This window comes from Natrix helvetica, assembly GCF_964273705.1.
Source record: "Natrix helvetica genome assembly, chromosome: 1".
Taxonomy (NCBI): domain Eukaryota; kingdom Metazoa; phylum Chordata; class Lepidosauria; order Squamata; family Natricidae; genus Natrix; species Natrix helvetica.
In genome coordinates this window covers 86,331,958-86,358,420 of record NC_138548.1, presented here as the reverse complement: position 1 = coordinate 86,358,420, position 26,463 = coordinate 86,331,958, and positions in this window count along the sequence as shown.

Below are 26,463 nucleotides of genomic sequence, written 5' to 3'. Positions count from 1 at the left end.
AAACAATCTACTGGTGCTATCAGAGGAATAAAAAGAAGCTGTAGACTAAATCTGTGCTTGTCTTTAATACCCTGCCTTTATTTGAATAAAGAAGCTTGTTAAGTGCCATATAGATAACTCCTGTAGGTGAATGTCTTTGTTTATTTTTCTATAAGATATATAAACTGCAAAGGCTTGAGGCAGTGTACAAAGTAAAACATGCAATGACCAATACAAGAAACAATAATCAACAATAGTGGTAAAGATCACCTTCTAGCAGATTACTTACCCAAAGTCTTCTGGGAAAAAAAAGATTTATTAATTCTCTGGAATGGAACCCTTAGCTATTTCAGCTCTTATGCTGGTGATGTGATCTGAAAAATAAGCCAACTCTTCAATACCATACAGGCAGCTGCAGTTTGTACAGCTTGTCTTTAAGGGCAACCCTATGTAGAACAAATTTCCGTGATCTAGATGCAAAATGTTAAGATCATGGTTAATCATTTTAGAGTATCCTATTTTATATAAGGTTATCACAGACACTTCTGCTAAAGTTAGCCAAAGTACAACTTTTTGATTTGCAAGGATGGTGACATGCAGTGGGGGGTTTCATAAATTTTTACTACCTATTCTGTGGGTGTGGCCTATTTTGTGGGCATGGCTTAGTGTCATGTGACTGGATGGGTATGGCCAACTTGATGTCACTCACCAGGAGATGTCATGGATTGGGTAAAATGTGGTGAAGCTCATTTAACAATGCTCTTGCTTAGCAACCAAAATTTTGGGCTCAATTGTAGTCATAAGTCAAGGACTATTTTTGCCTTCCTCTGCATGGCAGTCTTGTCCTAGTAAACTCCTTCTCCTTTTTGGCAAGTTTTCTCTCTGTTAGAGGCACCAAAATAAACCAGACAATATAAGGTTTCCTGCTGCAGCAGGGGGTTGGACTAGATGACCTCCTAGTAGCCTTCTAGTCCTAAATTGCTGTGCTGTTTTTCTTTCTTTCTTTCTTCCTTCCTTCCTTCCTTCCTTCCTTCCTTTCTTTCTCCCTTCCCTCTGTGGAAAGCAACCAACCCCCCCCCCCCAAAAAAAAAAAAATTACTCCCAGAAAGGCTCATTCCACATGCCTGCCAGATAGAAAATGAGATAATGAGCCTATAGAAATTTTGGCTCCATTCACAAGCAAGGAATGATCCAAACCCTTGTAGAAACACAAAGCCCATATTGCACAAACCCCAAAACTTCAAAAACATAGAATCATATAAGAATCCTACCTTTTATCCAGTTTGTTGTTCAGTTGACCCAGAAACAAACTGCTGAATGTCACTTTGTAAACTTACTTTTTCAATTTAAAGCAGGTTTCACTTTAAAGTTTGGAGCATTAAGACTTGTGGACTTCAACTCCCAGAATTCCACAGCCAGGCATGCTCAGTTCCGATTTAAAGCAACAGCATTTTTCTTCTACTTTGATGAATCCCGGTTAAAAAGTGAGATTCATTCTCTCTTTTCATTTCTCCCTTACGTTCCTTCCTCTCTCTCCCTCACCCTTTATTTTTTAGTTTTTAAAACCTATTTTCCCTTGCCTGAACCGGCAGGGAAAAAGGCTTTTAAAAAAAAGCTTCTGATGGAGGTTCGGGGGCATGGCCAAGCCACCATTACTACCGGTCCGGTACACCAGATTTTCACTACCTCTTCTGGTGTACTGGACAGGACCGAGAGGAACCCACTTCTGGTGACAGGACATCTCTTCAGGATTGGGCGCCCTCTCTAGCCAGTTTCTTTATTGAATAATCCCCTTGTAGGTTTATCAGCAAAGTGATGGATATAGACAAATAGACTTTGGCATCTTTCTAGAAACTCATATCACTGTAATTAATGGATAAAGAATTAAAGATACACAGTTTTCCTTAAAAACAGTGATATGTGGAAGAGGGGAAAACTAATTCAAAAAGTTCAGAAATAAGGAAAAGCTATTCAAGAGCCATAAAATAGCTGAGTAAAGTTTGCTTTACTCTATCCTAGTCAAAAGCAGGTAGCATGTTTCCATCAGGTGGTGTTTAAGTACTTTATTGAATGTGAATTAAGTACTTCATGGGATGTGAATTGTATTTGGGATATTAAATGTAATAAAATAAAATCTGAATAAAATAACAATGAATGTAAAATAGTATTGCCAGTTTAGACATTTGGGATTTAGACACAGAATGTACTACATATTTCCATAACAACACTTGTGCCTTTTAAAGTACTGGCAGTTTGGTTGCAAACTTTTAGAGGCAAGTATTTTGGAATTGTCTGCATTATGTGTGATTATGCATGGTCAGAAAGTGGCAAGCAGAGATAAACTATATATAGTCTTCCATATTACATATGGAGAGGGGGGGAGAGGGAGACATGGGGGGGTGGGAGAGAGGGAGACCTCCATACTTAAATATGTCTTGCTGTGACACCACTGAAGGAGATCAGCCTGCAGCACAGAAGTCTGATAAATGTCTATGGTTGACAACATTCCATTTACTTATGAGTTAGAAAACATGAATCATGTGAGGTTTATAGTTTGAAAGACTGGGGCTTAAGGTATGTTTACCTAGAGCACTCATAAAATACCTCATGGAAAAAATAAAAAAACCTAATAGTTTTAACTGCTACCTTCAAGTGTGTGTGTGTAGTGTAGTGTAGTGTAGTGTAGTGTAGTGTAGTGGGTATATGTATACACACACACAATTTACATAATCCATATATTTCATATGCATTATTATACAGCCAAGGAAGTAATATAGTCTTTGCACTATATTATTTATTAACTCATTAAAGAGCCATCTAAAAACTCTGCCACCCACTACTTGTTCTAATTGCAAATCATTTTCAGTGCTGTTTAAAACCATCCATAAAAGCTCTACTTGTCTGCATGATCTTCAGATCCAAAATTAATATAGCATGTAAAGTTTGGAACACAGAGTGAACTTTCAGCAATCCTTGCTGTGTTTGAGCTGGCCAGTCACTGAAACTGTGCTCCTCTCACAATATTTCCAGTGCTATATAAAAACAAAAAGTGTCTTTGGTTTACTATGACATTATTTTGGAAAGCTTCTCAAAGTAAGTATTGTGAAGCAGCAAAGGAGAGTTCACAGGTTTTTCCCCAAGCTGAGTGAAATGAGTGAGGAGGTAGAGTTCATGGAACATAGTTATAAGAAAGAAAATACCACCCAACAAACAATGGAATGCCAGTTTCATCCATACCAAAAATGGAGGAAGGGAAAAAAAACTACATCTTGAAAGTAAAATGAGGAGATATAGCTTGCAGCGTACTACTCTTGTTTGTTTTTAATGTAATGCAATAAATGGGTGAACGGCTATAGTAGCAAATATGATAAAATTATCATGTGTAAAAGTTTTAAGACTCGGTTAATTTATCTGATAGTGCCAAGCTAGCCTGCCTTCCTTCCTTCCTTCCTTCCTTCCTTCCTTCCTTCCTTCCTTCCTTCTTTCTTTCTTTCCTTCCTTCCTCTCTTCTTCCTTCCTTCCTTCCTTCTTCAGATGTGAACATTAATTCAATAAACAATCCAAATACTTGGGCAACTCCATCTATGAAATAAAGGCATTCAACCAAGAATATACAATGCTAAACCTGTTTTTTCCCTCTTAAACCTCTTTGCAACTCAGAGTATTCTGAAAGCATTTTCATTTTTAGTGCACCACAAAATGTGAACCAACTTTCATTCTTCTCTAAACCTTAATGAGGCATTTCACCATATGGAACTGATGTGCTCCATGTCTCTGTGAAACATCAAGACTCAGCCAGTCCGAAGTGACGCCTACCTTGATTTGACAAAAGCGGCAACTTTGAAAATTTGTACAACCCTATCCTCACCCATCTGGATAGTATCTTTCACAGTTTTCAATAGCTAACATATATAAGGCAGGATCAGTACTATAATTGGAACTTCATATTTTACCATTTTCTATAGTACTCTATTGTTATTGTATTTTTAATAAACAGCAACTGTGATACATATATAAGTTTCATTATAAACACAGGCTCTGACTGATAAATAATAATAGTTTAAAAAAAACCTCACAAATAATTATGTGCATTATTTTTCCTCACACTGAATACCCAAACAATGCAAATACTTCCTGGCACAACCCACTAATGCAGCAATGGCAATATTATTTTCACAGAAGGAACTTTATTTTTGGCATTTTATCCTGTCACAAAGCTCTCTCTCTAACTTGTACTTTTTTTTAATGGAAGCATTCAGCACCAGTAGGCTAATAAGAATTGCAAAGAATATTGTACACGCTGTTTTCAAACAACTACTAAATACTTTTGTTGAAATGACAGGGGAAAATAATACATGAAATGGTATATTCCAATATTATTGCACAAATTTTTTTTTCCCTATCATAAATTGCTCAGGAAGAACTTTAAACTGTACAACATGCTACCCACAATGTTGCTAGGTAATTAGAGAAAAAGCTAATGGAAAGCTTTTTGGCCTGCGATACAATTGTGGGCAGGCTGATTGGGCTGAATAGCCACAAAAGCTGTGCTTTGTGGTTCTCCATTATCCTGATTCCTACTGAAAGAACTGCTGCATACAACGTCACAAGGTGTATTTTTGCATGTCTGGCCTATCTCTGCATTGTAGCTGTTATTCACTGATAGCAAGCCCATGTTTTCATTTATGTTCTAGGAAATAATTTTGCATAACTTAAAATAATAATCTGCATGAGCATGCCTTTAAAATCTTCCAAAACTTAGCTGCTATTATGATACACAAACCGTTATTTTAGGTAAATGAACAACCATGGAAAAATACTTTTAAAAACTATACCTTGAACAAAGAATGAAAGAGAAACATTCTAAACATGAGAGAACGACAACCTGAGGCTCTAAACGGCATGAAACTCTAAAACTCCTTTCTTCTTCATTAAATAATTGCATTTCATTTTGAAATGGAAAAAGATTGAAAACTGTAGTAGAAAGAATACGATAGGTTTGATTTTTTTTTTTAAAAGACACTTCTAAAACCCTTAAGAAAAAAATAATAATGGGCCTTTATTCCTGGGTAAATAAACAGGAACTGGCTATTTTTCAAATCTGTAACTGTTATTTACATATGCATTAGAAACTTACTGGTATTCAGTTCACTGAATTCACACCAGTCTATGTTCTGTAATGGAATGGTCTCATGGCAAAGTAGCAAACAGGAGACAGCATCAACAAATTCACATCTGATCTGTTGACATCACCATAAGGAAGAAAGAAGATACGCATGAATCACAATCTTAAATACATGAGCTGTGCAGATGGCCATAGTATCAGGATACCTGCTGTGAAAGACTTTGTGTTGAGATATAACAAACCACGTTTTACCATTTTTTTTATCACTGTGGTTTATACCAGATGTTTATGTTCTTCTGAGGGGAAAAAAACAACAACAACATATGGGGTTAATATGATGGTTTATTTCTGTAAGCAGATTATCTAAAGGCTTCATTTGTAAATATAAGCATTGCTCGGGATCTCCAACCAGTGAATGTGTTGCTTATAGGGAGTTCTGATCCAGCAACACCCAGATATTTTCTTGGGGGGGGGGGAAATGTTATCTATTTCCCCATCGTAGGTACTCTCACCGAAATTATTTTAATGTAGCAGATCGTCTCCTGGATATTTATTCCTATACCTGCTTTATAAAATAATTCATTCTCATGCAGTACAATGTAGTGACAAAAAATTAGATACTGAGAAAAAAAGCTTTCAGGTAAAGCATTTTGTACTGAGGGGAGGTGGAAGTGGATATATTTAGCTTCTTTCATAGTTGCCTAAGACACTTCTAATTGTTAAGGGATCAGATTGGAAACTCTGTAAACATTCTTGATTCTAGGCATGTTAGAATTATGGTGATTATTTTTTGCCTGAACTCCTACTTTATTTGAGGTTGATATGGAGGAAAGATAGGTAGGAAAATAATCAACTTATTTTTATTTAAAAAAAAAACATGGAAACTAGAAATGTAAATGAAATCAACCACAAGCTTCTTTCAAGCAAAATCACAAGACTCACTGCCATAGTGATATGGACATTCAATTCACAATGCCAGTAACATTCCTCTCAAAAAATGTTTAAACTCAAACATTGCACTAAAATAGATTTATCTGAGGATTCACTGAAACATAATGTGTGATTTGCATGATTTGCCATGTCTCTTTGAGGACATATTCAGAGCTGATATGCCTCTGGACAGTCATTGCTGGGGAAATTAAACCAGTAGGTGAGGATCATTGCCCCTTCTTCTTCACTTGGATATCTGATTAGTGGTTGCTTTTTTCTTGCAAGCAGTAATATACAGAAGAAGGGAAATTGAAGCCAGGGAACCTACCACTCACTTTCTTTAACGTGTTCCCATCAAAAACATGTAAGGATGATAGCATTTTACATCATTTTTTTTCTTAGCCATAATAGATCATCAGGGCAACACAGTAGGTTTTCTGCTATTCACAGACTAGGGAAATGTACATTAGCCCTTTGTCCAGTTATAACCAAGAAAGCCATTCTATGTTATTCAATTAAAATGTAAGCCTATTACTGGTTAGGAGTGGTTAAAGCAGTATCAAAATACAATAAAGGCAGGTTACCACAGCAAAGTATTAATTTAAGCAACCAATTAATAAATTTCTGCATCAAGGTTTATTAAAATAATTGGATTACCAGATCTATTTAAGGCACAAGCATAAGGGAATGATTTTTCTCCAGAAAGCTGAAACATTTCTTTATAAATTCTCTTTTATATTTTTTGAAATTGAATGTTTTATTTAATCATTCATACCTTATGTTTGATGGATCATGACACTGTAAAATGTTCTTTTAAATTGTTTTGTCCATTTGTTTATTCTTTAGATAGATTACATTTTCCAAATTGGGATTATCAGGACCATTCAGCCATTTCTTATTAATAATATTCTGTTGCTATCTATATATCCATAGGGAAATGTTCAATGAACAAATAACTTTGACATATTTTATTTTATGTTTCTTCCTAGCTCTGGTGCCCCTCAATAGGTGAAGAAATACTGGCATATTTTTGTCAAGTTTGTTTTTGCCACTAAAACCTGCCTGTATTATTTGATACATTAGACAAAACACCTAAAATTGCTCATTAATGTTACTTTTTTAGCCTGATTAATGTCAATAATTTGTCTCAAAAGTAACAGAGGGAGGAAAGAAATCCATATGGACTGCATCAAGCTTTCAGCAAGAAGTCTGGGATGCAACAAATAGTAGAGGAAAGACCATAGCTCATATTATCTTGTAGGATTTTGGACAAGGTAAACAGCACTGATTAGGGAATAAAACAAATCTTTTTCTGAAAGCTGGCTAAAAGATCAATCACTGTGCTTTCTTGTGTTCAGTATAAATCCAGAGCAGCACGGTATGCATCCAGCTAAGGTTTTATGTATGTCATCTTTAAATTTTCTCTGATAGTTCAATAAGCTTCAAATAGCAGGAAGGTAAGCCCACAATGCAGCTGTTTCTATCTTCAGCTGTATTCATTGGCTGTGCTTATTAAAAAATGTGCATGGCATTCTGTAAATTTGATAGGAGTGTATATGAATGAAGATACAGTATGTCTTTCATTTTACAAATAACTAAATTTTTATTCATTGTGCTGTCAGACTACTTTCGACCTTTATATAACTGTTAGGTTGGTCCTCTTGGTCTTTTTGCATTTGAGAACTTAAACAGATTATTCACCCCAATTATTGTTGGTTATTAGAGCTGCAGTCCTAAAGTTCCTGAGAAAGAGGTTGATTCTCTTGGTCTTTTTGTATTTGAGAACTTAAACAGATTATTCAGCCAATTCACCCTAATTATTGTTGGTTATTAGAGCTGCAGTCCTAAAGTTCCTGAGAAAGAGAGCAGTGCCATCAGTTGTAGGGGAAGACTAGGATTTATGCTCTGATCCCAGCAGTTGAAATGTTGAAATCTCATACTTTGCAATTGTGTGTGATATCAGAGAAGGCAAAAAGATATTCTAGGGGAACTGTGTTTCTCTGCACCTTTGATTTCTTGTTATAAAAATGGAAATGATTTCATAATGTGCTGGTCATAAATTTTAGCTAATCTAATTTTTTTTAAAATCTAGAATGTATAGCCTCCTCCTCTGCTAACCCATTTTCAAGTACATCTATCATTGTATTCTGATATGTTTTCTTCTTTTAAGCTTCATATATTTTTGCAGTATTGCTAATCAAATGTAAAACAAAATAATTGTTAATGAAATTCCTTTGTTTAGAAAAAAAAATGGAGGACTGGGTGCAAGGCAGGAAAAATTGCTAAATTAAATTGTAAGGTACAGGGAGAAAATGGAACGGGATTATTTTGGTTGCTAGTTATGTTAGACTACAGGTAAAGTTTATCCAAATTTCTAAGGCCCAAATAGTGGGAAGAGAGATAAAAATGTGTCAGCAGGGAAATCAAAACTTGCAACCTGTTAAAGGGAGAAGGGAGTATTCAAAAGAATGGAGAGTGTCATGCCCCAGCATATAATTTGTGGATATACTGTTGTTGTTCTCTGGCCTCATCTAGTGGCCGGGGCCAAATACTAATCTTCATTGTTTAGAAAATGATCCAACCCTTTAAGACAACCATCTTCCCATCAACCCTGATTGCACTGTTTTATTGGAGGATAGGTGGGTTTAGCTGCACATCAAACTGCACATGGGGTAACATGTAGTGAGGAGAGAACAGAGACCAAGAGTTCCCACTGCAGGGCATATGTCAAAAAAGTCAAGATGGGAACTGCACAATTGAGCCCTTTCCCCTTTTGTGAATGCTCATAAGAAATAAGAGATGAATTAGGGACAGATACTTAGCTATGGAACACAGACAAGCAGAGAGATTCACTTATTTTTAGTGTGGAGGTACAATTTTTTAAAAAAGGGGAAAGGAAAGGGTTAGCTTAGAAAAAAATGCCTAAGGAGATAAATGGACCCAGAGGTAAAAAATTATTTTAAAGAAGAGGGAATAATATTAATGAATAAGGAAGAGGTAAAAAGGAAAAATGCAGGAGCCTTTTTTTTCTTGCTAGAGCACTTTGCCCAGCTGGATTTCCACTTGCTGCAACTAACAAGGGAAGATCCAGGGGACTGATTAATATACTCAGCCAAGGCAGATAGAGAAAATTCAATAGCTAGGAAATCACCCAATGAATTGGAAAAGGGAAGAGGAAGGTTTGAATAACTGAGAAGAGGAGGAGGAGGAGGAAGAGGAGGATGGAAATATGTTTTTTTTAACAAGGATCAAATATCTAGACTATTACAAAGACTTTTACAGAGATTACGGGAACAGAAAGTATTTTTTCCAAATGTAGGGGAAAATTGATTTGCTTAATTACACAATCTATCTATTCCTGCGTAGGAGAGAAGATAGTCTTTTGTCTCTGAGCAAGTCTTTCTGCAGGACCCGATGAGAATGAATTCCAGTGAGTTGCCTACTCTTATTTGTAGTGACTCTACAGTCAACAGTATTACTGCATGTATTAAAATTGTATTTGTTTGCTTAAAACTAGAGTCTGGATGTTTCTTATTAGATGCCACAAGAGCCACATCAACATTATCCCCTTAGAATTCCATCCACGTTTGTTGAAAATTTTGGCAGTAGATTTTTATTTGATGTGATTGGCAAAGTTGTTAAATAAGATCGTGATGGCCGATCTCATAGGGTATCAATTTTTAGAGCTCAGTTTAACTTCTGTTTTATAGCAAGGACTAAGCTTATCATATTGTTAGAGTATCCTGTGACTTCTTGCTCTGCTCCTAATATATTGGATATTTCTTAATTCTGAGCTTAATTGGAAACCAATTTTAAAATGTGCAATTTTGTATAATGGATAAAGCAGCAGACTAGAAACACTGAAGTCTAGTCCGACCTTCGGCATAAAGCCAGCTGAGTGACTTTGGGCTAGTCACTGTCCATCAGCTTTAGAATTACAAAAAAGATTAAAGTCTTATTAAAATTCTATGAGAGCTTTTCTGAAGATAAAATACATTTAAGATATCAGAGAAAGCAGTAAATTGGGCTTTTCTTCTTGTCTCAAGGAAGCTTTTCCCACTTAGGTGGAATTTCCTGTCAGCATGTCAGTTCTTTATAAATCTAAATACCTTCATATCAAAAGGCTAGTTAATTTAAATTAATCTTCTCATAAGTCAATGTAAGGCTGTTATTTTTCACAATAAATGGACAGTATTTAATCCATTCTCTGGCTTCTGTGTCTAGATCTGCCCACAAAACATTCTTTGTTTTGTGGGCAGATCTAGACATAGAGATCCTGACATGGATTTAGACATCAAGAATATGGATGTGTGTATATATGTGCCTGTGCACACGCACACACACACACAGACCAATACACCAACACAAATAGATACACACATGTGCATACCACTCACAAGAACTAGCCATGAGGAAAGAAGGAAAATCATTTATTATTTTGGACTCCCCACTCCAAATCCCCTGAGCCAGTAGAGGAATCTGTTTGGTTATGGTTATTAAAAAATCACCCAATTTAATTGATATTCTTAATCTAGATTGAAATGATTGAAATTGATGCATAACACTGAAAGAGCAGTTTCGCCCAGGGGTGGGTTTCAAATTTTTTTACTACCAGTTCTGTGGGCATGGCTAGGTGAGGGAGGCATGTGACTGAGTGGGTGTGGTCAATGTGACATCACTCATGCACATGCCCACTCAGTCACATGCCTCCCCACCTAGCTACAGACACAGAATCGGCAAAAAATTCTGTTTTGTCAGCTGGGAGGCTGGCAAAGAAGCTCGCTTTCCCCGCTTTCATGGGTCTCAGAGGAAGGAGAAGGAGGCAGAGATGCTGGTCTGGGGCTTGCTTCCTTTACTGCTCAACGCTGCCACCTACGCCGGAAGCCAGTCCAGTCCACCCGCCAGTGGTGGGTTTCAAAAATTTTTGGAACCTACTCTTTGGGTGTGGCCTCCTTTGTGGGAGTGGCTTGCTGGCCATGTGACCGGGTGGGAGTGGCTTGCCGGCCAAGTTCAGAGAACACCAAAGGACCCCACAGTCTTCTCCCTCCTTATCTTTTTCCTTTTTGTCCTTCGACTTCTCCTCCTCCTTTCCCCACAACCCCACTCCCTTCTAGCACTGATGATGTTACCTAGTTTGGTAATGAAATGTCTGTAAGAAAACCACCAAGGTCAGAAAGCAGCAGGGATCCCCTATCCCCCACCTCCTCTTTCTCCCTTTCATTCTCCTTTTTGTCTTTTCTGCTCCTTCCCCCCCACCCCCTTCTAGCATTTCACCAGCTCAGGCACGACCAGAGAAGTTTCTCTTCTCAGAAATGTCTTCAGTGGAGCAGTGGCAGCCTGGCAGGCTGAGCCTGCGTCCCTTTCAGGAGCTCCAGTGAGGACACTTCTCCGGTCACGCCTGAGCTGGTGGAGCTCAGGCAAGCACCGTCCCGTCGCCAGGGAGACAGTGAGTGAGGTGATTCGCATGGTTGCTCAGATCACATGGGCGCAGCCCGACTGGAGAAGTTTCTCTTTTCAGAAATGTCTTCTCGGGTTGTGCCCGTGTGATCTGAGCAACCACATGATTCACCTCACTCACTATCTCCCTGGCGACAGGATGGCGCTTGCCTGCGCTCCACCAGCTCGGGCGCGACTGGAGAAGTTTCCTCACTGGAGCTCCTGAAAGGGACGCAGGCTGCCACCACTCAACTGAAGACATTTCTGAGAAGAGAAACTTTTCCGGTCGCGCCCAAGCTGGTGGAGCGCAGGCAAGCGCCGTCCCGTGACAGGGGTGGGGCAAGAACTTACTTCCGGGTTCATTGACCAACGGGATCGCACGATTTGGTGCGATCCGGCAGAAACCCACCACTGCCACCCGCCCACCTGCTCGCCTGTTGCTTTCCCGGCCAGCTGCCATGCTGACCAGGTGGGGCCTGGTTTGGTGACCCACACCCAATTTCCACTACTGGTATATCCAAAGTGGTTCAAACTGGAAACAACCCACCTCTGGTTTCACCCTTCTAAACCATGCAAGACTTGTCTCTAATTGTGGTTTTGTATTGAAGGTAATTTATACTACCACAGTAATAAGTGATGCATGAAAGTGTTTCCCTTCTAAAAAAGTTATTTACCCTCTGGATGTTGTTCCCAGGGGAAATACCCCCGCAATCTTTTTCACATGTTTGAATGTTTAGCTATATTTGAGAAGTACACCAAAGCAATTGTAATAGAGCTAGATTAATATTTTAATCTAGCATTGTTGTTAGATTAAGAGCGTCCCATTATAGAACATCCTGATTTACACAACTTTGTATCTTAAATTATTGATTTATAAAATATTTTGCCTCCTGTAGTGTATTTAATTTATATTTCTTTAGGTTTTGGTCATTGTTATATATCATATTGGTATGCCAATAGTCAGAGTTCTCAAATTTAGAAAATAAAACTTAAAAATGAAATGCAACTAACGATACTATAAATAAATAAGAAGAGGTATTGACCAAAATCAAATCTTGGCCAGATTAAAATAAAAATGTTTTCCAATACTGTCGATACACTTTTTACTATTAAAGTTGGCATGTAATATTTCCAATTAATTTAGTAGTCCCAAAGAATAACTGATTTCAGGTTTCAATTATTGATATTTCTATAAGGAAATGCTATAGATGATGGTTGGGGTTAGGGAAAATAATCTGAATACCAAGCAAGTATCTGTGCAGCTTCATAATCAATTCAGATACAAATAGAAATATCTTCATCACTTAACCAGGGCTTTGAAAAAGGTACACAGAAAATTGCATGTCAGAATGATAAATCTGTCAATTTGTAAAACTGCTTATTATTATGGGGTTGGTACTGACAACAAAATGAGAAAAAGCTTCTGGAAACGTTCAACCTTAGAGAATACCACACACCTGATTTTCTTCATTTCTACTTGCATGGAGGCTCATTCCATGTGCTCATGTTAATGTTTTTTCCTGGGACATGGTCCCAGGAGAAGAAACACTCCTGGTTTTTAAATTTAAAAAGGTATCATACTGTTTGCAGGACTCTAAAAAAAAAAATTGTGCGACAAACGAGCAGTAATGCCAGCAACAACCCACCCCTGTCTAGGGGGCAGGGGTCATCTCCATTTCAAAGCCAAAGAGCCAGCGCTATCCAAAGATGTCTCTGTGATCATGTGGCCAGCATGACTAAATGCTGAAGGTGCATGGAACGCTGTTACCTTCCCACCAAAGATGGTTTCCCTATTTTTCTACATGCATTTTTACATGCTTTCGAACTGTTAGGTTGGCAGAAGCTGGGACAAGTAACGGGAGCTCACTCTGTTACATGGTGCTAGGGATTCGAACTGATGAACTGCCAACATTCTGATCAACAAGCTCAGCATCTTAGCCACCGAGCCACTGCGTCTCACTGACCTACATTAGAAATTCCTTAAATGATTATATTTACGTAATTAATGTATTTAATTAATTACTGTATTTATTAATTCCAAATTATCAAGCTGGCAGAATATATAAACACATCCACGCTATTTGGAAAGTCATTCATGTTATTATTGAAGTATTCTTTTTACCACACCTAAATGTTTGAATATCAGTGTTTAACCTTCATTCTTTCCATGAGTAAAATCATTAAAGAAGAAAATTAAAACGAAATGTTATGCATCTCTGTGTGTCTGTGTGTTTAAATTAAAAAAGAACCCAAAGCATGGTAACTCTAAAATCATACTTTTAATGTGCCTTTTTGGACTAACTACCATATTTGTTTTGGTTTATTTGCTGAAAAGGACCACAATTGTGAATCTTATTTAACATTTGAATATGTATAATTATATGTATGTGTTGTGGCCCAGCAGGTGCCGTTGCCGCTGCCACCAGACTCTGAGAGTGAGGGTCCCTACGAGTCAGCTCCAGAGGAGATGGGGGACCCTGGACAGGGTTCGGACGCGGAGCAGGGATCCAAGAGTCTGGTCGGCCACCAGGAGGCACCTGAGGCATGGAGCAGCGGTGAGAGCCAGAGGAGGGGGGCTCCCAATGCCATGCCTTGGAGCAGCGGGGAGGAGTCACGAGACAGTGAGTCAGAACTCAGCAGGGAGTTTCTGGACGCTCGTTACCGCCGCGCCCATAGACGCAAGGAGCGTGGGCATAATTACCTGCAGTAAGAGCTCTCAGCTGCTGTTTGGGAGGCTCCTTTCCAGGTTATAAAAAGGGTTGACTGTGCATACGCCCTTTGCAGCAGTCAACAGAAGACTTTTGCCAGAAGTTCTAGTCTGGAATTCTAGCAAGCTGGATAGCTGTTTTTGTGTTCTGTTCTTGTGAGTTTTGTCTTGGTGGCTTGCTGCCATGGAACCTTCTGTTTGTTTGTGCAGTAAACCTTGTTCCCTGGTACTGTTCCGGAGTGTATTCTGTGTGGGCAACGGAGGAAGGGGGATCAGAACATGTATATACATTCTTTTTAGTTTTATACCTTTCAAATGGAACATACCTGAAAAATCAAACCAACTGACTTTCCCTTGATGTTGATAACTGTGTTAGGATATAAAATCATGGTAACACTTAACCATGGATGCATCACAGAAGTTGTGTAAATCCTATTGACCTTAAAATATTGGCATTGATCAGGTGGGTATATGAATTATCCTCTCCTGTTGAAATCAATGGGTTTGGGTAGCCTCGAGCTAAGCATCTTAAGTGCTGATCCCAGGTTCCCTAGCCCCAAAATTTGGTTATTTGTACAGTCCAGATTGCTTCTGTGTGGTTCACTCTTACGTACTGAGTTAAGATTGATTACTTTGATTCTTACATGGAGTCTTGCTGTGGGCTATGAAAAAGAGAATGGCTTTTGCAAAGTGTTAACGTCAAGCAGTCATAATCAGGCAAAGACTAGAGCTTCACTCAGATCCAGTGAAGTGAACTGAAGTGGAACAGCTACTCATTAGGCTGATCTCACTTCCTCAGATGCCTGGCTTCTGCTCTGATTAAAGTTAATTGTGCTGATTATAAATAACAACTTATTGTTAGTAACACAATTGTGCATCAATGAAACTGTGACTCTGGGAGATAATTTCTTTAATTCCCTTCTTTCTAGAAACATTGCTGGGATAACTTTACTTTTCACTTTATCTGGTTTCATCTTACTGATGGTAGAAAGACTGAATTAAAATAGAATTTGAAATATAGGCTTGCCAATTTATTTGCCAAATCCAAGCCTGCTGAACTTGAAGAAGTAGTTTCCTGACTTCATCCAAATTAGAATTAATCAAATAAAATGTCTGTGAATGAACTTTGCAACCAGAAGGTAGCATCTGATAAGAACATGGTGTAACATTATTATGGACTGATTTGGGACCTTTAAGTTCCACATTTCAAAGGAACTCCAAGCCCATCTATTTCTGTTGATAATAGCACTTTTTAAAAACATGAATAATATTTTTTATTATGCTCATAAATTGATTAATTTTCACACCAGGTTATTTCAAATTTTATTCTATTATTTCAAGTTCTATTCTACCATTTCAAATTCTGTTCATCAGGGTATTTCAACTTATATTAAAAATCATCAATATACGGTTTTTGTTATTTGTCTCTTTCCCCTCCAAGTCATCAGGCAGTTTCAGTTTGCCTTCTATTATAAAATTCAGAATCCCTCCTGGCAATCATATACTCTATATACAAGGTCCTTTGTGGTCTCGGAGCTTGGTTGTTTTATTCCAGATAGTTCATTAGCCAAACTAGGTAATATCAGTGGTGCTAGTAAGGAATATGATTTTTTTCTCATTTTATGCTTTAATAGCTGCCCTGTCTGTGTTGATGACTAACTAGGCTAACAATCAAGAAGCAAACAATACCTCAGCCAAGGAGCTGCTAAATTATCTAACAACAAACAGCCCAATCAAAGAACCACAAGACCACACCCAACGACACTGACACGGCAAGCCACTAGAATATAAAATGAGAGCAAAAACCACTCCCTACCAGCACTGATGATGTAACCTAGTTGGGTAATGGAATGGCTGCAAGAAAACAACCAAACTCCAAGACCACTAATGGTCTTTCTTTTTCATCCTATAAATACTATCTTCTATCAACATACGTACAAATAAAATATATTGCCTGTTTTTTTTTTAAAGAAAACTCCCTCCAAAAATGAAATAAAATTTTGAACCAGGAAAGTTTTTGGATACATCAAATGTGGACATTTCTAAAGGAAGACTTTAGCCCGTCTCTCCAAAGAAGCCCAATTTGACAAGTCATTGCTTTCGAAGCATTTTGAAATAAAGGAGAGAAAAATAATTCAAGAAAATTAAAATAAAATGCAAGGTGCTTGTTGAAATAGCAGACTGTAATGATAGGAGGAATATAGGGTTCGTTCTTTAACTTTTTTAAAAAAATATTTTACTCTTCAGATATTTTATGAAGAAATAAATGCATACAGACTCCACCCCCCTTTTTTCTACTCATCGAATTATGAGCAATTCCAAAAGAGTTTGCTTACATAGCTTATTTCCAGCCTCGGCATAAGATTTGGGATAGCTTCATTTTGTATAATTTCATATTAGTATTACCGATATTTATTTGAACTTACTTCCGCTTCAGTCATTTTTATCAGAACAAGCTTTTGAACCCATTTGCAAGGATTGAGGGGGTCTCTAGGATGAGGAGAAGCCATCCCTTTTCATTTTTAAAACTTGGGATTTCATTTTAGAAATTAAAAATGGAACATATTAATTATTCAGAAATTCAGAAAGTTGCAGAAGTTCCTTAGTTAGAACGCAGCAAGCAGATAAAATTGTTTTCAATTCTCTTCCTATTGCAGAAGCTCGGATTTCTTGAAATAGGAAGCCCAATCTTTCCCTAGATAATTGGCTGCAATATCAAATTGCAGTTATTGTTTGAAATGCATTTTCCCTAGCACTATGCTGATAATGTTTTGGTAACTTAAACCTGGGATATAGGTCATATATTCTGGTTTAATAAAGAATAAGCCAAGGCAATGTAACATCTGAACAATTTTGTTGTCTTTTTATAAGATGCAACACACTCAACATCATGGGGAGAAGACAGGGGGTAAATGTGGATGATGGATATCAGCAGCATTCCAACGTTGTAGTGGAAATCACAGCAGGATGGTACAACATTGTATTCATCATTCTGATGAAAGCAATAACTTCCCTTGATCATTGTGATCAGTTTCCTCAATTTATTCTCATAATTTAATTTGCAGTCTTAGAATAAAATACAATAGAATTCTTTATTCGTCAAGTGTGATTCGACATGCAAGGAATTTGTTTCTGGTGCATAAGCTCTCAATGTACATACAAAGAACACAATAAGACATAGATCATAAATCATAAAATACAATCATAAATCACAAGATACAAAGAACATTTATAATCATAATATACCAATAGGAAAAAAAATAGTAGAAAAGATGAAGGGTGAGTACGATGAGAAGATGAGAAAAATGAGAAGATGGCAAGGATAATAACACAATACAGCGTACTATATGGATTAATATCTTTAAGCATAAGACAATGCTATGGGAGTTAGATTTTTAGCAGAGTGATGGCATGGGGAAGAAACTATCTTTGTGTCTATTTCTTTTGGCATGCAATACCCTATAACGGTGTCTTGAGGAAAGAGCTTGAAAGATTTTTTTGTCCAGAGTGTGAGATGAGGGGTCTGTAGATATTTTCTAATAACCTTTGTTGTTCTTCTCTGATCCTGTAATGGGCTGTGAGACTAAGTCCAAATCAGAAGTATAATTGGAGAAGGTGTCTCAGGCTTTATCCTACCTTAGTTCTCTTGAACTAAGAAAATAAACGTATGAAAAACAGTTGCAGCAGCTGGTTATGACTAATCTAGATAAAATAAGGACTGGGGGTAACATAATAGCAGTATTCCAGTAATTGAGGGACTGCTACAAAGAAGGGGGAGGGGGTCAACTTATTTTCCAAAGCACCAGAAGGCAAGACAAGAAACAATGGATGGAAATTAATCAAGGAGAGAAGCAATCTAGAATTGAGAAACTTCCTAACAGTGAGGACAATTACCCAATGGAACTGCTTGCTTTAAGCAGTTGTGGGTTTATCTCTATTAAATTTTATCTTATGATTATTATTTGATTATATTTTGGATGTTTACGCCATCAGTAGAAATACCAAGGTAGGTATTCTTTCTATGATCAACAAAATGAGTTATTCCACCCAAATATATAATCTAACCAATTTATAAGCATGGTCACAACTCTATCATCCAAATGCTTAATAAGACCATGAAAAGTCAGCAACGGATCACTCTTAGCACTCCATTCAATATCACTTTGTAATCTGGGCATTCCCATAGCTGGGATAGCCAATTTGCTGTAGCATGACTTGTCTAAAAAAAAAGAAGAATCAGACAGATATAACTCAGAACAAGGTAGCAAAGGCATTAGTCATGGTATATTCCTGCAGAATTTAATTTTGTTCCCAGGATTGGACTGCACAGTAGATAGTCCAATAAGATTTCATATCATGTTCAAACATTCATCTTTACAATCTTGCTATTGTCATGTTGCCCCCCACCCCCTTTAGAATGTGTTTTAGGCCAGATCTGACTGATAAAGTTGTTTCAATATGTCTTGGGAAGAAATTGATAATAATTATACATAAAACTTCCATGTCGCAAGAATTAAGTCTGTTGATTTAATAGGATTTCTTTTCGGAAATGTCAAGTAGTGAATGAAAAATCAATAAATTGTGATCTCCAAACAGAATTTACAATCTACAATTGAAAAGATTGTCAAATGATTAAAAAGGGAAGACAATGCTATTAAATGTTTATTTTTTATTTTCAATACATTCAACTATATACTATTAAAACTGTCATGTTCATGACATTTAACTGTGTGAAACATTGCATCATAGGACAATTTATGAACCAAGACACTTCACTATCTTACAGAAGGACCAAAATATGTGACCCATGTCTCCTCATAGAATAAAATTTGGGAAAGTTGTGGCTGCTTTAATGCTCCTGATGCTCCTGCAGTTGCATATGTTCCATGACAGTTCCCCAACCAGAACAATCATTGCTCTCTCCCCTCCACCCACCCAATAGCAGCCACTGAACTGCCTGCTGGGAAAGAAAGCCAAAAATTACTTCATTGCTACAAAATGAAGCGGCTGGAGAGAGCTCAAAATAATTATCTGTCAACCAAATGTTTCAGGAAATTATCAGAGGTCAAAATGAACTAAGGAAGGAAGTGGCAGATCTCAAAGACGAACTTAGAGGGGTACAACATAATATAACAGAAAATAGACAAGGAATTGTGGTGCTGGAGGAGGGGGCAGCTGGGATGGGGGGAAAGGTTAAGGAGGTCCGAAAGGGAAATTTAGAACTGGAAAATTTTATGGCCAAAATAGAATTTGAAAGAATGTCTTTTTTTCTCAGGTTCCAGAACCTACCAGAGACAGAAAATGAAGATCTTAAAGATATTATGAGTACAATTTTAGCAGAATACCTTAAGAGAAACAAAGAACAGTTGTGGTGGGATATGGATCTGGTTTATAGAATTAATTCAGCATATGCCAGAACCCATAATGTTCCAAGAGAGGTACATGTTAAATTTCTCAGGAGGACCACGAGAGATGAGGTGCTAGGCGCCCAAAGGGAGGGACCTTTAAAATATCAAGATAAAGAAATTACCATTCTAAAGCAAATTCCGAAAAAGATAAGAGAAAAAAGGAGGAAGAAGTCTTCCTTATCAAAGAAACTATACAATAGAGGAATTTGGTTTAGATGGTTATTGCCAGAAGGAATGCTGATTTTCTGGGAGGGAAGCCGAATTAGAATTAAGACAGTGGATGAGGCCGAAGCCTTTATTAAAAAATATTTTTCTCTCCCAGAGGACGAAGATAGCGGAGGTGGGGAAAAAGGCAGCAATGTACAAGACATGGGGAAGTGGGGGGGCTATGGCTCCACCTGGGGACAGGGAGGAGGGAGTAATATCGAAAAGGCTCAGGTCACAAAAATAAATGTATCTGAAATATTATTGTAATTGTTGATATACTAGAAAATGACAAAGAAAGAGATAATTGAACATATGGTTGATATAAAGTAAGAATTCTGTTTATGCTTATCTTTTATGTTATTTTTAAAATTGTAAAAGTGTGAGATTTGGAGGGATTTCTACTACTAACATGGGAGCTACCAAAATTTTCTATGTACCCTTTTACCTTTTCCCCATAAATGTTTTAAAACCAATAATAATAATAATAATAATAATTTAAATTTATTAGCCGCTCCCTTTCCGAATAGGACTCGGGGCGGCGTACAATGGAGTAAAAAACATATAACATTTACATAAATCCATGACATACATAAGTACATAGACACACATGTTCGGAGGAGGTTAACAGATACAATACATAGACAATTAAAAACCATTAAAATACCCTAATTATAAAACCCCATGTACAATCCAAATTCAAAATGTTAAAAACAGACAGTCAGGAGGGATACGAGAAAATTACGGTTGAGCCAGGCCAGATAGTTGGAAGAGGTGGGTCTTCAGTTGTACACGGAAGGAGCGGAGATCGGAAGTAATCCTGATGTCCCGGGGGAGGTCATTCCACAGGGCTGGGCCCATCACAGAGAAGGCTCTGCTCCTGGGTGTCGCCCCCCGACACTGTTTGGCGGTCGGCACCCGGAGAAGTCCCTCTCTGTGAGAGCGGATTGGTCGTAGGGATGTGTGGGGCAGGATGCGATCCTGCATGTAACTAGGCCCTGTGCCATGAAGCGCTTTAAAGATCATAATCAAGACCTTGAAACGCACTCGGTAGACCACAGGAAGCCAGTGCAGCTCGCGCAGGAGAGGTGTTACAGGGGAGAATCTAGTCCTCCCCATGATCACCCGCGCGGCCGCGTTCTGGACCAACTGTAGTCTCCGAGTGCATCTCAAAGGAAGCCCCATGTAGAGAGCATTGCAGTAGTCCAGGCGAGACGTCACCAGCGCATGGGTGACTGTGCGTAGGGCATCCCGGTCCAATAAGGGGCGCAATTGGCGCATCAGGCGAACCTGATGGAACGCCCCCCTTGCCACGGCTGTTACATGGTCATCCATGGACAGCCGGGCATCCAGGAGGACGCCCAAATTGCGCACCTGTTCCATAGGGGCTAATTGCACGCCCCCAATGGCCAGAGATGGAAACACCTGGTTGAACCGGGGCGCCGGAAGCCACAGCCACTCCGTCTTGGAAGGGTTGAGTTTCAGTCGGTTGCCATCCATCCAGATCCGTACGGCCTCCAAACACCGGGACATCACTTCGATGGCCTCATTGGGGTGGTTTGGGGTGGAGATGTATAGCTGAGTGTCATCAGCATACAGATGATATCCCACCCCAAAACCACGGATGATCTCGCCCAGCGGTTTCATGTATGTGTTGAACAGGAGAGGCGAGAGTACCGAACCCTGTGGCACTCCACATGTGAGAGGCCTCCGGGTCGATCTCTGCTCCCCTGCCAACACACGTTGCGTCCGGTCAGTGAGGTAGGAGCCAAACCACCGTAAAACGGTGCACCTGACTCCCAGCCCCTCCAGCCGGTGCAACAGGATACCATGGTCTTTTTACAAAAAAAAAAGTGAAGTGTTGCTTTGTTAAGTGTCCAATCATACTTGAATGGTTTCTATTACATCTTTGCAAAGCTAAAATCAATAGCAGTAAATGACAAACACTTAACATATACTTTTAAAATGGGCTACCAATTTGGAAATAAATCTTTTTCTTCATGGTAGAGATTTTGAGATTAGAAGTCTGATATTGTTTCACTCATAAATAAAATACCTGTTTTTATAAGGAACTCTAGTGTAACCACACAGCAAAAATCACACAAATATTTCTGTTGATTCAAAGAACCTGAAATCCTTTTGGGTCCAGGAGAATGAGAAAGCGATGAAAATCAGAGTCACTCCTTGCTGAAGCTTACAAAGCTCAGCATTCTCGGCAAAAGTGTAAAATGTTATTTAGGTTACTGTGGCCATAGGTTATTTCCATATAATGACTTTTTAACAGGTCTACATGCACACATATATAAATATATAGAAGAATGTCCCATCTCACACATTTAACTTCCTTCTGGTTCTTGATCAGATGGAATCAGTGATTGTAGAATTTTTTTAAAAAAGAGAAAAGTTAACTGTAGTGTGATTTCAGAAGTTTTAAATCAATAAAGGGTACAGTTGGATTTCAATTAAACAAGCACTTCCACATTCATTAAAATGATTCTTTCCTGTGGAGGAAAATATCTTGTTTATATTTACAGTAAGCTGATAAGTTGACTGGGAAGGTTAGACACTGGAGGGTACCAGATGGCTTCCTTAAAAGAGATGTTAGCAATTTGGGTGTAGGAATTTGACTTAAATTATTTTATTCTGTAGTGGAAACAAAAGGTGTTATTGAAGAGGAACAAACTCCACTGAAGAAACCTGAAACATATTTTAAGAAGGATTTAAAAATAACAATCCACAAGAAAGAACTGGAAATAATGGATCTACAAATGGAATTTGATGATAATTTAAAAACACAAAAGGGATTTATTGGAGTTAATATACTGGGATTACAAAAAGACTTTGACCAAAATGAAAAGAATAATGGCTCTTATCTCTAGTGAAGTATTTTTTGTTTTAAGTGACACTGGATAGTTATTATTCATGATGATGTTTAATTGGGGTATTGGATATAATTTTCAATACTTATGTTGTAATACTTATATTTATTTTTATATAAAATGAGCTGCTATACTTTAATTGTTATATATAGATGTTGGCATACATCTGATAACGCTTAATGGAAATTTTTAATTGGGACTGGGTGATGAATTTATATTTTACTATTTGATGAGAAGGAATAGAATGAATTTCTTTAAATGGAAATGGAGGTATAAATATTTAAACTTGTTATTTCTGGTAACCCTTGCTGGATTTTTGCTGATTAATAAAAAGAGGTGAAGAGTTAGAGATGGTTTTATAGAAGATGGGATAATGCATGGAATGAATAAATGTTCTGTTGAATTCTAATAAACAGTGATAAGTTATTATGCTATTATTATTATTATTATTATTATTATTATTATTATTATTATTATTATTATTATTATTATTATTATTATTATACGATTGTATCACAGCGGCCAGTTGATTCGCCGGATTTGGCATTGATTACTAGTCGGGCCCCACCCAGGGGCCTAGGACGTCGTAACGTATTTTCGTAATATACGTGCAGATCCAAGCAGTGCAGCTTTTTGCATTTGACTGATGGTGATTTTGTCAAGTTTTAACTGTTTTAAATGTAATTCCAGTGCTTTTGGAATAGCACCCAGTGTGCCGATTACCACTGGAATTACCACTGCTGGTTTGTGCCATAATCGTTGGATTATTATTATTATTATTATTATTATTATTATTATTATTATTATTATTATTATTATTATTATTGCTATAATTTTGTAAGCATCTTGCTGAACAATATTTTTGTCCTTGTAATGGTGGTAGTGGAGGATCTCTTTCGTTTTATAATTGAAATGAGATTAGAGCCAAATTATTAATTGTCGAAGATATGCTATGTGTTATCATCTATCATTACAACTATACATATCCTTAATTATTCTCAACAATTTTTGTTAACATTATCACCTTTGTAGAGAAGCCTCTCACATTCTAATTTTTATTATCCCCAGAGACCTTAACCTTTGATTAAGATCAGAGCTTTTGAAGTCTAAATTCTGTTCTGCCAGGGTAATGATGATTTAATAGCTGACCAACTGCTGTAATGCTGTAATGATGATGCAATGGTAGGAACGAGTCAGCAGGGTTATTCAACTGTTATCACTTTAAGAGACTGTTTTATAAGAGAGGCCCTGTGAGGGTGTCTTTCTTTCTCTTTCTCTCCGTGTGTGCTTCTGTGCTGTAGTTGATGATTAATTGCCTGACTTTGCTAGTACATGTATGTACTGTATATATTCCTTGTAGATTAACCACTATTAAAAAGACAAAATTCTTACTGCTTCTGGGTTGTCTCAAAATAGTCACACTGTGCGCACTCTAACATGTTCCAACTATGTATCTCAAGCTGTAAATGAGTCTTGATCTAATCTAGTTTTGTGAAAGTCTAATTATACTATTTCTGAATGTAACATGTTTCTTTTCCTGTAGTTCCTTTTTCTGTAGTTTTCACAGCTGCTTCCATATTCGGAAAAAAACCATTACCACAGTAAACCTAGCACAAATAGGATGTTGTTTTTCTACAAAAGTGCAAAGCAAATTAAATGTTGGTTCAATACATGACTTAATATAGTGTTACTATAGCTAGCAAAGTTGTCCCATATGGCCAATACCTTTCCATAATATTTATTTTGAAATCAGATCTTTTCAGCCCAAATTTCCCTCATTACTATTGTTTTCCTGTTTTATTACTTTGAGTTCAACTTGCAGAAAGATAATAGCCTATTCTTTGTGCTTGGAATAGCCTATTTTAATTGTTCCTTGCCATGATTTCATGTTCATAGCTTTATCTAGTTTCCTCCTCATTATTTCTTCTTTTATAGCTTAGAAATGCAATTTTAATATGAAAATGAAAATAAGGAGAATTACTGTAATTAAAATCTAACCCCCAAGAAAATGGGAACAAAAATTGATATTAAGGAACAATTAAATAAAACTATTCAAAGGGCAATTAATTATCTATTTATACTGCCCTGCTCAATAAGAAGCAATAATGAAAAGGATAAGAATGTAAGAATACTGCAATTTTAAATAGTCTCTCTATCCTTATTTAATGGAAACTGCAACAAGCATGTAGCTAGCTAGTGTTACTAAATGCAGGGATAACAGGAGCTTCTTCTGTATGCTAATACATGAAAAGGCTACTTTTAAAATACTGAACATTTATTGCAGATCTGTTATGCTTTCTTTAATGTGTAATTGTGATTTAATTAATTTATTCAATTTGTATTGCCTCCCATTTCACATATGTGACTCAGTGGGGTTTAGAACAATTAAGAATAACATAAAGAGTAATAAAACAAAAACATACAAGCAGGTGAAGGTTATTGTTAGATAGGGCAATGAGAAGGCAGACTCAGGTTTAACGCAACAACAGCTCTTTATTACAACAGTCAAGTCTGTACAATCCAGCAGCAGTTGAGTCTGACAGCTCTCCTTTTATAGGGAGCTGTCAGACTTCTTAACCAATCAGATTGAACCTCTGTTCCCGCCTAACAGAGGACAGGAGTGGAAACCACAGTAGCCTGTGTTGATATCTAACACACCTCCCCTCCTGGTCGGAGTGTTCCAATTGGTTACATAGTCCTTTAGGTAGGTAGGTCTTTGTTTAACCCTGGCAGACCTGCGCAGTTCATTTGGAACCGGCTCTTCAGGCAGGTCGGATGGACCTGTGTGCTCTCCAGCTCTGCTTGGTGGAACTTGCTGGAACTTACCCCAGGCCACGGCTGGAGTTCCTTGAGCTTGTTCGCTCAGAGCTCACTGTGGGCCTGCAACAAACTCAGATAAGTCTGCCGGATATTTCGGGTTTGAGTAGTCTGTGAAAGGAGTGAATGTTTGTTCCTTTTGGGTAGGGCCTTGGCCGTTTGGTTTCAGAGTTTCGTCTGGTACTCTAAGATTGGAGTGGGAGAGGCGACCACGGAGTCGGTCAAGGTGCCTCCTCCAATTTCTACCATCCTCTAGCTCTAGTAAGTAAGAGTGAGGCCCGGTGATGCCTATCACCGTAGCAGGAATCCACAGAGTTCCCCCAGCATAGTTGTGGGCATATATTGAATCCCCTATGCTAAAGTTCTGAATCTTGCTTGTAGAGTCTGGGTGCGATGTGGCAGAGTAGTTTGGGTGTAGCCTGTCTAAGTGGGACCTTAGACGGCGACCCATGAGAAGCTCGGAGGTCTTCTCCCGGTGGTGGCTCTTGGCATAATGTGTTGGATTAGCAAATAGTAATCAACCCATGTTTGCCAATCCCCCGGATCCATTCTGGTGAGGGCCTCTTTTGCTGATCGCACCATTCGTTCTGCCTGTCCATTCGAGGCCAGATGGAACGGCGCAACTAGGGCATGACGAATTCCCTGGCTAGGTAAGTAGGTCTCAAATTGCATGGCCGTGAATTGGGGCCCGTTGTCAGAGACCAAGACGTCAGGCAGGCCGTGTGTGGAGAAAAGCCTCTGTAGCCCCCTGATGACCACCCCTGCCTTGGTAGAGGTCATCAGGGCTACCTCTAGGCATTTCGAATATGCGTCCACAACTATAAGGAATGTTTGGCTGTGAATGGGGCCTGCAAAATCTATGTGCACCCCTGACCAGGATGCCTGAGGGCGCTCCCACTCCTTAGTGGGCGTCTCTAGGGGAGCTGGTCTGGATTCCTGACACGGAGTGCAGGTCGCCACCCACTCTTCTATCTCCCT